This window comes from Euleptes europaea, chromosome 4 (genome assembly GCF_029931775.1).
Source record: "Euleptes europaea isolate rEulEur1 chromosome 4, rEulEur1.hap1, whole genome shotgun sequence".
NCBI classification, from domain to species: domain Eukaryota; kingdom Metazoa; phylum Chordata; class Lepidosauria; order Squamata; family Sphaerodactylidae; genus Euleptes; species Euleptes europaea.
This window is the reverse complement of record NC_079315.1, coordinates 105,814,124-105,826,745: the sequence shown is the minus strand read 5'-3', so window position 1 is coordinate 105,826,745 and position 12,622 is coordinate 105,814,124.

Sequence of the window (12,622 nt, the reverse complement as noted above, 5' to 3'; positions counted from 1 at the left end):
ATCTGCTGCTCAACGATTGACTCATACTTTCCCACATTGCAACCAGAGAAAGACAGATCCCAAGCATCCCTGTCCGATTCTCTGTTCTCTGAAATGCTAATTAACGGAGTAGCCTCTCCTTCAACACAATAATTAGCTTTAACAAGGCACAGGAGACTAAACAGAAAATACCAGAAACTTCATTACAGGGATCTCGAAGTACTGACAAGATCCTATCAAGCTCTGTGTACAGACAACAGCTTTTCAAAGAGTCTGAGGACATATGGTAGATGATATCATTGCCCATGAAGTGCAAAATTTGGTCTGAACAAAGGGCATATAGGTAAGGTTGCCAACCTCCAGGTGGTGGCTGGAGATCTCCCGCTATTACAACTGATCTCCGGCTGATAGAGATCAGTTCACCTGGAGAAAATGACCACTTTGGCAATTCGATTCTATGGCATTGAAGTCTCTCCCCTCCCCAAACCCTGCCCTCCTCAGGTTCTGCCCCCAAAACCTCCAGGTATTTCCCAACCTGGAGCTGGCAGCCCTAATAGTAGGGCAGGCAGAAAAAGAATGTGTGGCGTGTTCATCGATAACTTGATTGCCTTCATGTCTCTGAAGAACAATCATCCATCCTCACTAGGGTTGCCAGCTCCGGGTTTGTTGCCCCAGAAGGTCGGACCAGAACCAGAGGGTTGAAATTAAATCAAAAGAGTTTCCAGCTAAACATTAGGAAGAACTTTCTGACAGTTTGAGCGGTTCCTCAGAGGGACAGGCTTCCTCGGGAGGTGGTAAGCTCTCCTTCCCTGGAGGTTTTAAAGCAGAGGCTAGGTGGCCATCTGACAGCAATGCTGCTTCTATGACCTTAGGCAGATCATGAGAGGGAGGGCAGGAAGGTTTGCATCAATGTTTGGCTCTCATGGCCCTTTCTAGCATACTCAGGGTAATGCCAATCTCCACTTTGGGGCCAGGAAGCAATTTTCCTTCAGGCCAGATTGTCCAGGGATCCTGGAGGGTTTTTTTTTTTTTTGGCCATCTTCTGGGTGTGGAGTAGGGGTCACTGGGTGTGTGTGGAGGGGAGGTAGTTGTGAATTTCCTGCATTGTGCAGGGGGTTGAACTAGATGACCCTGGTGGTCCCTTCCAACTCTATGATTCTATGTGTAGCTGCCAAATGGGGCAAATAATGTCCCTGCAGCCATTTCAGCTAGGGTAAACAGTGTGGGGAAGATAGGCACCCCTCCTTCCCCGCCCCCCACACCATGTCCTGATCCAAACTGGGCCGCTGCAGATGTTTGATACTAGGTGTCCTGTAGCTGCTTTGTCACTGTGAAGAAAATGAATCAGGTCTGGAGACCTCCATTACCAGAGTTTTTCACTTAAAAAAAAAAAAAAGCAATTGAATGGTGTTATAACACAATATATCAATCTATGTATCATGTTCTCTGAATCCCCAGCTTTTATGGAAGTTTCTATCCCCCTTTTGCTGAAGAGATATGGTTTTGCACCTTGTATCCCACGAAAGCTGGGAGTTCAAAGAACTTGATACATAGGTGGTTATATCACTATAATGATGTTAGATTGTTGATTAATTGAGAACCAATCAATCAATCTTTAATTTACAGTCATTTGACCAAATCAAAATAACATACGATCACCATAAAACAATATTAATTGCTCAACAAATTATAGATAAAAATTATCAACACGATCCCAATAAAATCCCATTTCTGAAATGGACCATATTCTAAATTCTAAAAGGTTTATCAAATAGTATTTACTATTTATGACTTACATCTTTCCGTGCCTTATATATAGTGGCACAAAGTTCAGCCATACATCTCGAGATTAACGGGTCACTATCTTCCAAAAGTCGTTGAGTATGAATTTCATCAGACAGACCCATATTGTTTTTTAAAACTTCCTGGATAGTCTTTACTCTTATCTCATGATGGAGAGGACAATACAGTAAGGCATGCTTACGGGTCTCAATTTCCTCACCATTACACGGGCAAGTTCTTTCGGAGAAGGGGATTTTCCTATATCCCCTTCTAGAAAACCAAAAAAAGTCCGGGAGGCGGGGAGATGAAATGACTGCTGCTGCTGGGACAGGAGCAGGGAAAATTCTGCCGTGCGGGTGGGACTAGGAAAATTTGAACTTCCCCAACTCTCACAGCAGCCGTCCAGGCTTTTCTGTGATCTTTTCCAAAACGTCGCAGCAAAGCAGGTTTGGGAAAGATCAGAGTGTTAGAAATTAATTCGACGAATCGTTCTTTTTTTATACTATACTAATTAGACAAAGTATTCAACTATCAATATAGGTGAACATCAAAGTATAAATTCTAATTAACAATTGTTGAAAATACATACATATATAGATAAAAAATAAAATATAGAGACTTCCCCTACACCTCCCTCAATCTTGTCATTTATTTGTAATCTCCTTTGTTTAAGATTCTAATCCTAATATTGTTACAAACATTTATAAGATATTTTTTTATTTTGTTTATTTTACATTACTCATAATCTAAGTATTTGCTATTTCATTTATCTATATTCAAATAAAGAAAAAGAAAAGAAAAATAAAAAAGAAAGAAGAACAGATATAAAAAGCACTATTTTTATAATAAAAAATGGATTAGGTAATAAGTATCATTTTTAACTTCCTTTGAGAATGAATATTATGATTCCTCCATTTCTCCCACATATCTAATAAGTATCAGTTATGTTAATGCCATTAATTATTCTGTTTTTGTCAAAGCCAAGCCATTCAATCAGTCCTTTTTATGCTGAAATCACGAGAAGAACTTCAGATTAAAGATTGGTTTATGTATTATAAATTAAAAGATATATTCAGTAAGGATAATAGCCTCTGCCGCCCATGTTGAGGAGTGGGGAATCAAACCCAGTTCTCCAGATCAGAGTCCACCGCTCCAAACCACTGCTCTTAACCACTACACCACGCTGGCTCTCCAATTCATCTTATAAACAGTGGAATTCTGGGGGAGTGTGGTGGTGGAAAGTTCCATCAAGTCACAGCTGAGTTATGGAGACTCTATAGGGTTTTCAAGGCAAGAGACGTTCAGAGGTGGATTGCCAGTTCCTGCCTCTGTGTGGGCTGAGAGAGTTCTGAGAGAACTGTGACTTGCCCAAGGTCACCCATCTGGCGTCATGTGGAAGAGTGGGGAGTCATACCTGGTGAACAGGCAATATCTCAGAAATGCAAGAGAAGTAACACTTGTCAACAAACCACAGTCCTCTGCAATCAACTAGCTAGATAAGGATGCAAGGGATCTCTTACGTTTTTCGGGTCTCGCAAGCCACAGCTAGTGCCGAATTAGTTGTGCTCATAGCTGTCCTTCTGAGAGTTGCGTGTCCCTTCTTGAAAACCTCTACCGTGCCTCAAGGCAATATTCATCCTTCCTCCTCTGTGACCAGATAAACTTCCTTCTTTATTGTCATGAATTTCTTGACGCTTAGTCTGTTTCCTCCAGTTTATAAGCTGAACAAGTTCTGTCCGGCACCCATTTTCTCCCTATGTCAAGGTTCCAGTTCCATGAGATAAAATGTTTTCTCTGATTCCCAAATAAGATTTTACCATAAAAGAAAAGTATATTGGTCTTTCTCTGTATGGTTAATTGAGGTTAAACCAACAAGAAAACCATCCCATCCCATTATATAATTGTTTTGTAAATTACATATTGGCTGGGTACTAAGAGCCAGCGTGGTGCAGTGGTTAAGAGAAGTGGTTTGGAGTGGTGGACTCTGATCTGGAGAATCAGGTTTGATTCCCCACTCCTTCACATGAGTGGCGGAGGCTAATCTGGTGAACTGGATTTGTTTCCCCACTCCTGCACACGAAGCCTGCTGGGTGATCATGGGCTAGTCACACTCTCTCAGCCCCACCTACCTCACAGGGTGACTGTTGTGGGGAGGGGAAGGGAAGGTGATTGTAAGCCGTTTGATTCTGCCTTAAGTGGTAGAGAAACTTGGCATATAAAAACAAACTCCTCCTCCTCCTCCTCTTCCTCTTCTTCTACTACTACTACTACTACTACTACTGCCATGGTTGGTATTAAAAGAAATGGGTAAGCCACAGCATCTGAATGTTTTGATGTCTGAGCTGTACTCTGGACAAGAGGCTACTATTAGGAAAGAATATGGAGAAACAGAATGGTTTCCAACTAGCAAAACTGTCAAACAAGGATGTATTTCATAGACCAAATCATGCCTGAACTGACTCTAGAAGCTAAAATGACTAAACTGAGGCTATCGTACTTTGGTCACATTATGAGAAGACAAGAGTTACTGGAAAAGACAATCAAGATAGGAAAAGTTGAGGGCAGCAGGAAAAGAGGAAGACCCAACAAGAGATTGATTGACTCTATAAAGGAAGCCACAGCCCTCAATTTGCAAGACCTGAGCGAGGCTGTTACAGATAGGACGTTTTGGAGGACATTGATTCATAGGGTCGCCATGATTCAGAAGCGACTTAACACACACACATCTCTTCAATCAGGTGGCAGATGAACCGAGGGTAAGGTATGCCAGAGATGAAATGCTACAATGGAGGATGGGCCTCTGGTAGACCTCTGAAGGTAGGTACAAACCAAGGAAGTTCTTAATTGGCATGCAGGTTGATATGGGGCACAAGCACTTGAATGATCCATTCATCCAAACTAGAAATCCCTGAGCTCTGGAAGCCTTGGTGATTGTTCGATCCTGGAAAAAAATGGTGGTGGTGGGGAGACTTTCACATTTCTTTGCCCTGTAATTTTATCACTGGAAAAAGCTGCCCCGTTTTGCATGCGGATGCCAGCCTCCAGGCATGGTCTTGGGATCTCTCAGAATTACACCTCATCTCCAGACTACAGGAATCAGTTCCCCTGGAGAAAATGGATGCTTTGGAGAGTGGACCCTATGGCATGGTGCCCCACTGAAGTCCCTATCCTTCCCAGACTCCATCCCCAAATCTCCAGGCGTTTCCCAACCTGGAGCTGGCAACCCTAACCCCCCTGCCCCTACTGGTGGCCAGGGGGGTAGGGTTGCCAGGTCCCTCTTTGCCACCAATGGGAGGTTTTTGGGGTGCAGGTCAGTTGTAATAGCATGAGATCTCCAGCTAGTCCCTGGAGCTTGGCAACCCTACGGGGGGCATGGCAACCCTAGCCTAGATACAATAAAGGAAGCCATGGCCTTCAGTCTGCAAGACTTGAACAAGGCTGTTGTTCAAGGGTTTGGAGGTCATTAATTCATAGGGTTGCCATATATCAGAAATGACTTGACAACGCATAACACTCACAGAGAGCGCAAACGCTGGTGAGAACCAGGTCATATAATTTGATAGACGGCATAATAATAGCATCCCCTGTCCAAGCTTGCTTTCACAGTTTCACCTGCAAACAGATGTAGAGATAAGCCAACAGATCTAACCAATTCTTTTAATACTTTCTCCCCCACCCCATCATGCAACACCTTACACTGTATTAATGCGGGGAGGGCTTTTTTTCAGCTGCACACAAAAATGTTATTCTAATTGCAGCATTCATTCTTGCTGCAATACAAAAATAATGCAGCAACAGCATCTACCTACGCAAGAAGGGAAGGAAAAAACTTGCTGTAAGAGAGGTAGGAAACAACTTCTGTTTTGTGGTCAAACACAGGAGAGAGGAATTGCACAGCCTTCAAAAAATTAAACAATATCAGGCTAACGTTTATGAAATGGCACGTTCCTGCCGCCGAGGGAGGAGGGGCAGGGTTGCTTGTGCCCTTGGCATCCTTTTAGACTTGACGGTATTTTTCCTAACCTGAGTATGCATTCTATCTGGGCTTCAAACTTCCAAAAAACCTAGATAAATCTGACTCTGGTTGTTTATGCATGGGTCCACTGTTCCAAACCACCGCTCCAAACCACCACTCTTAACCAGTACACCGTGCTGGCCCTTGTCTGTTGGTTAATATTAAGTTGAATATGACAGAGCCCCTCGTGGCTTCATCCACCGTTTGAAAAAGGAAGGTGTTGGTCAGGCAGGTCAGGATGTTGTGTGACTCTGGACTAGGGTTGCCAACCTCCAGGTAGTAGCTGGAGATCTCCTGCTATTACAACTGATCTCCAGCCGATAGAGATCAGTTCCCCTGGAGAAAATGGCCGCTTTGGCAATTGGACTCTATGGCATTGAAGTCCCTCCCCTCCCCAGCCCTGCCCTCCTTAGGCTCCGCCCCAAAAACCTGCTGCCAGTGGCAAAGAGGGACCTGCAACCCTACTCTGGACGCTTTGCAGAATCTGTCCCAGCACACATCAGGGAAATTGAAGTCACCCATGACTACAAGGTCATGTCGCTTGGATACACCGTCAAGCTGCTCAAGGAGGGCAGCATCCAACTCCTCACGCTGGAGGGTGGCAAAACTGTCCAAAACATGTCCCTTCCACTCCTGTGTACAGAGTTTATTCCCAGGGATAACCATACCTCACTAGTTTTTCCATCCCACCAGATTTCTGCATTGTCTAGTAGTTCTATGGAGAGCCAGCGTGGTGTAGTGGTTAAGAGCAGTGGTTTGGAGTGGTGGACTCTGATCTGGAGAACTGGGTTTGATGCCCTGCTCCTCCACATGAGTGATGGATGCCAATCTGGTGAACTGGATTTCCCCCCCCCCCCACTCCTACACATTAAGCCAGCTGGGTGACCTTGGGCTAGTCACACTCTCTCAGCCCCACCTATCTCACAGGGTGTCTGTTGCGGGGAGGGGAAGGGAAGGTGATTGTAAGCCAGCTTGATTCTTCCTTAAGTGGTAAAGAAAGTCGGCATATAAAAACCTACTCTTCCTCTTCTTCAGTTAGCACCAAACATTCCAGCTCCCACATCCTGGCATATATACCACTGTGCTTTGTTTCCTGCTCCAATAATTCTTCCCCCTAGGCTTACCAACCTCCAGGTGGTGGCTGGAGATCTCCCGCTATTACATCTGATCTTCAGGCGATAGAGATCAGTTCACCTGGAGAAAATAGCCGCTTTGGAAGATGGGCCTTATGGCATTATACCCCACTGAAGTCCCTCCCCTTCCCAAACCCCACCCTGCTCAGGCTCCAGCCCCAAAATCTCCAGGTATTTCCCAACACAGAGCTGGTAACCACTACCACCCCCAAGCCCTTTGGTCTCCTCAAATGGTCATCAGTTACCATCCTACTCTCATCGTCAAATTCTAGCCTGCTACCTTGAACATCTACCGCATCATACCAAACCAAAGGCTCCCTAGCTCCCATTGGTTCCTCCACAATCCGATAGCGATATCCTGATTTTCATGCAACTACATTCTACACAATATTTACAAGAGCACCAGATGTTCTAACCGGAGCTGCATTTCCCAAGAGACAAAATTTATTGTGATTTGAGTGCTGGGGGGGAAAGCGGTATCTCTGCAACAGAAATAACTCATTGACAAACGTTTTCTGCCTTCGATGCACAATAAATAAATAAACGAAGAGCGACAGCTGTGCATTCACTGCATGGGAAAAAAATGATTGTTTGGAACGGCCCTGGAAAAGACAGACAAGAGATGTGGCATGCGGTATGCTCCACCACCCCTGCTTCTGCTCCTTTTCCTTCTCCTGCCTGTTGTCTCCTTGTGGCAAAGTGTGCCAACATAAATATTTCAGTTGGCAAAGAAGAGAGAATCCCCAACTTTTGCTGGTAACAACTGTTTATCAGCAATGCCTGCAAACCGGAGTGGGAGGCTTAGAATCATAGAGTTGGAAGGGACCACCAGGGTCATCTAGTCCAACCCGCTGTACAGTGCAGGAAATTCAAAACTACCCCCCCTCACACCCCCAGTGACCCCTACTCCATGCCCAGAAGATGGCCAAGGTGCCCTCCCTCTCATCATCTGCCTAAGGTCATAGAATCAGCATTGCTGACAGATGGCCATCTAGCCTCTGCTTAAAAACCTCCAGGGAAGGAGAGCTGACCACCTCCCGAGGAAGCCTGTTCCACTGAGGAACCGCTCTAACTGTAAGGCACAGGCCAGAGAGACAGGTTCCCCTGAGGAGCAGGTAGTTGGATACATTGGCCACTGCCCCTCCACACACATGGATGGAAATTTCCGTGGCTGCATTAGAGCAGAAGTGGCGCATAATGAGAGAGCCCCCGCTGAACTGACACAGCCCTGCATGCAATAGATCAGACGACAGGTTTCTTCGCACGCAACTGTTTCGGCTGTACGAAGCCTTGTCTTTTATGTTTAATTGAAAGGAAAAGAACTCTGAGACTCTGGAAAAACTTCTTTCCCATCTCGGTAGGGAACTCTTGCTTTTGGATTTTATCTCTTTCAATGTCAACCAGGCCAACCAGAGAACCAAAAATGTAACGTGATCACTGATAAATGGTTTTATTCTGACTCACAAGCATATTAGGCTTCCACCATACGAACAGCCATGCGGTGCAATTACTGTTCTTTTAGATAGCACTTACTGTATTCCCTTTCTTTTATTTGAGCACTTAGTGTCTTCTGCAAGTGTTTGCTAATTATCTCTTTGCTTCCCGACTCACTTCCATGTTTCTAAACATTTTAATAGTCACTTCCCCAATCTCTTTGTAGCTCATCTTTAGGTATCTATTTTATATTACTTTTACTGGAAGTAGGATGAGGACAAACAAGCCTGATCCTGTAACTATCTGCAAAGCGTCGCTTTCTATTTGCCCCTATCCTCCCTCCCTCGGTCAAGCAGCTTTGCTCTTTCTCCTCAAGTCCCTGCTCAAAATCCACATCTTGATACAAAAGAGCCCTGACCATCCTACCCGTCTCTTTCCAAAGTACTATGATATGAATCTCCATTGCCCATTGTCAAGGCCGGATCTAGGGAGGGGCCAGAAGGAGCACCAGCCCCAGACGCAACACAGATGGGGGCGGCAAAAGAAGAAGAAGAAAAGTTGGTTTTTATATGCCGACTTTCTCTACCACTTAAGGAAGAATCAAACTGGCTTACAATCACCTTCCTTCCCCCTCCCCACAACAGACACCCTGTTTGTGGGAAAGACTGCATTCAGGGATGCTAGTTCCTTCCAGAAAGCCAGGAACGGCTTTTCTCTTGCACATGCAACAGAAAGCCATGCCCTGCAACAATGAAAGGGGATCTCGCTGATGTTTAATTTCTCTTAAAAATCACTTTCAGTGCCTTTTGCTGTTTGATATCCATCTTGCCACTGCATCCTGAAACTGGCACTGTCTTATTTAAACTTCCTATCCTACAACTGTAGCTTTGCCGAGCTCAGCGCAGCAGAAACTGCCCGACTTCAACCTTTTGTGGATGCCGTGCTGGAAAGATAAGAATCTGCGGGCCAAGATCTGTCAGGGATGTTTCCTGCCTAACTGACAACGAAAGGAATGGAAGTTGCACAAGGAGCTGTGCCCTTTTGCAAGAGCCACTCATTTCAACAGGCCTGTGGTAGAAGGCACTCCTGCTAGGGTTGCCAACCTCCAGGTACTAGCTTGAGATCTCCCGCAATTACAACTGATCTCCAGCCAATAGAGATCAGTTCACCTGGAGAAAATGGCCGCTTTGGCAATTGGACTCTATGGCAAAGAAGAAGAAGAAGAAGAAGAAGAAGAAGAAGAAGAAGGAGGAGGAGGAGGAGGAGTTAGTTTTTATATGCTGACTTTCTCTGCCACTTAAGGGAGACTCAAACCGGCTTACAATCACCTTCCCTTCCCCTCCCCACAACAGACACCCTGTGAGGTAGGTGAGGCTAAGAGAGCTGTGGCTAGCCCAAGGTGACCCAGCTGGCTTTGTGCGTACGAGTGGGGAAACAAATGCAGTTCACCAGATTAGCCTCCGCCCTCATGTGGAGGAGTGGGGAATCAAACCCGGTTTTCCAGATCAGACTCCACTGATCCAAACCATCGCTCTTAACCATTACACCATGCTGGCTCTCCCCTCCCCAAATCCCACCCTCCTCAGGCTCTCCTCTTAAAAGTTCCCGCCGGTGGTGAAGAGGGACCTGGCAGCCTTACCTCCTGCGCTGCCACATTATAGACTTCAGTGGCTTAACCGTCATTCCTTCTTCCCAGACAACCTTGGAAACTGTAGGTGTGTGTGTGTATGTGTGTGTGTGTGTGCAGGCACCTGTGGCAGCGATCTAACCGTGAATTCTCAATATCTCATCAAAAGACAATTCCCCGGATTCTCTGGAGGAAAGCCATGACAGTGTTATACAACCAAATTATATTTTGTTCTTTTTTTAAAAACTGGAGATGAGGCCTTGTCTCCTTCATGTGCAATCATACAAAAAAGGGGGGATTCAGGAGAAAGGAACGGAGATGATTATGGGTTTGATGTATTTAGCACGGGAGAAAAGCGTAAGGATAACAAAAGTAATAAGGATCATAATAGGTAAAAAAAAAAAAACCAGAGTCAAAGTAGCAGAGGATACCTAACCCATTGAGCAGAACCAGTGAGTTCAGATCATAGCAAAACAGACTTGCAGTGTGTTTTATGGATGAGGCTTCAAGCATTTCTTGTTTCAGCCTATTTGCAACCTATGTTGGCCAGAACACTCGTTTAAATTAAAATGTTACTGCTTTCTATTCCAAATTAAGCCACCATCGAAAGTATGCATAAATAGCGTACAACAGGGTTAAGAACATTTGAAAGCCCACAAATGAAACTAGCATGTGAAGGGAACAAGTTGAGATAGAATTCAAACATTTGTTCTCACAGACATGCAGCGGTACAGTCAAGCAACAGATAACAATGTGTGAACCTGCTCACTGCATAGCTCAGAATTGCCAGGTGTGTGAATTATTCTTAATTTCATATGGGAATAAAGGGCCTCTGTACCAGATCCAAGAACTTTTATACTTCTGTATATAAGAATTAATTATTCCACAGTACACCACTAACCCGAGTAGCATGTTACCATCTCCTAGAGTAGCCAGAGAAAACATGAGGAGGAAAATGCACAGGGGTGTACAGAGTTTTTTCTGCTTCTGTGGCAGAAGCAGGGCCTCTTGTTATATAAGATTCCTACCCTGCAAATATATTTATGGTATCATTTTCTTTCAAAGCATCACATGACAACGGTAAAGTAAGTAAACCGACAGCAATAAAATCATAAAACAACCCAGACCGATGACAATAAATGCAGATGATCAGAATGGGTGTGTGTGTGTGTCAAAAACTTAACCAAAATCATCATAAAATTATAAAGCAGGCCAGAGAATAAAACAATGTAATGATGTAAAGTCAATAAAACATATGGTAATATGCTAAAATGATTTTAAAAACCAAGTCAAAGGATTCTTGTAGGTTATCCGGGCTGTGTAACCGTGGTCTTGGTAGTTTCTTTTCTGACGTTTCGCCAGCAGCGAAACAGGAAAGAAAATACCAAGACCACGGTTACACAGCCCGGATAACCTACAAGAACCAATGAACTCTGACCGTGAAAGCCTTTGACAATATTTTCAAGTCAAAGGACATCAGGAGAAAAACTCAAATACTCAAAAATACTTTAAAAAACCAGTATCATCACTAGGGTTGCCAGGTTTCTCTTTGCCACCAGCAGGAGGTTTTTGGGGTGGAGCCTGAGGAGGGCGGGGTTTGGGGAGGGGAGGCACTTCAATGCCATAGAGTCCAATTGCCAAAGGGGCCATTTTCTCCAGGTGATCTGATCTCTATCGGCTGGAGAGAAGCTGAAATAGCAGGAGATCTCCAGCTAGTACCTGGAGGTTGGCAACTGTAATCAACACGCAACTCTCTAAAGCACTGGTTCCCAACCGGGGGTCCGTGGACCCCCAGGGGTCCACGAGAACTATATTAAGGTCCGCGAAACAAAGTTATAAACCCATAATAAATTAATATTTTCAATTAAAAGTTCTCTATTATAAAAATATATATTCAGATATTATTCTAAGTTTAATGTTTAACTAACAGTAATGATTAAAGTTTATTTTCAAATTCTCGGAATTTTTATTTTGAACCTTGGGGTCCCTGCATTGAACAAAAAAGTCCTAGTGGTCCCTGGTCAAAAAAAGGTTGGGAACCACTGCTCTAAAGAGTGCCCATTACTTTACACAAGGATTCTCAACAGAGTGCCCGTGGGTGCCATGGCACTCCCCAACATGCTTCTTGGGGTCTACTAAGTGTTTTTAGAAAGTGGGCAGGGCTCTCACCCAGCAGAGCCTCTGAATGGCCACTGAAGATCTGAATGGCTGTGCAGATTAAAATAACATTGTTTTATTCCCTCTCACCCCTCTTATAATTACCGCTCTTCTCCCCTGCACTTGGGCTTCCTCTGTGTGTGGGGGGGCTCCGCCTCCTGTGGCAGCTGTTTTGTTGTTGGCTCCGCCTCCCGTGGCAGCCATTGGTGGCTGCGCCAATCACCTTGTCTCAGAATTCCAAAAGCGCCCACAGAAAGGAAGAGGACCCCTGCTTTACACTGATACACATAAACACAACCTACCTACAGGATTCACGTGTAAGATCATCTTCTTCTTCTTCACAGATACTTGCCAATCATACAGTTGCCTAGGAGCAAGAAAGAAAAGCTTTAAATTAATTTTACTTTATTTTCAGAAGTGGAGCAGAGGAAGAAAAGAAACTGCACCAGTTTCCAAAAAAGCAATACTGGCTCATACTGAAAAATGGGGGGGGGG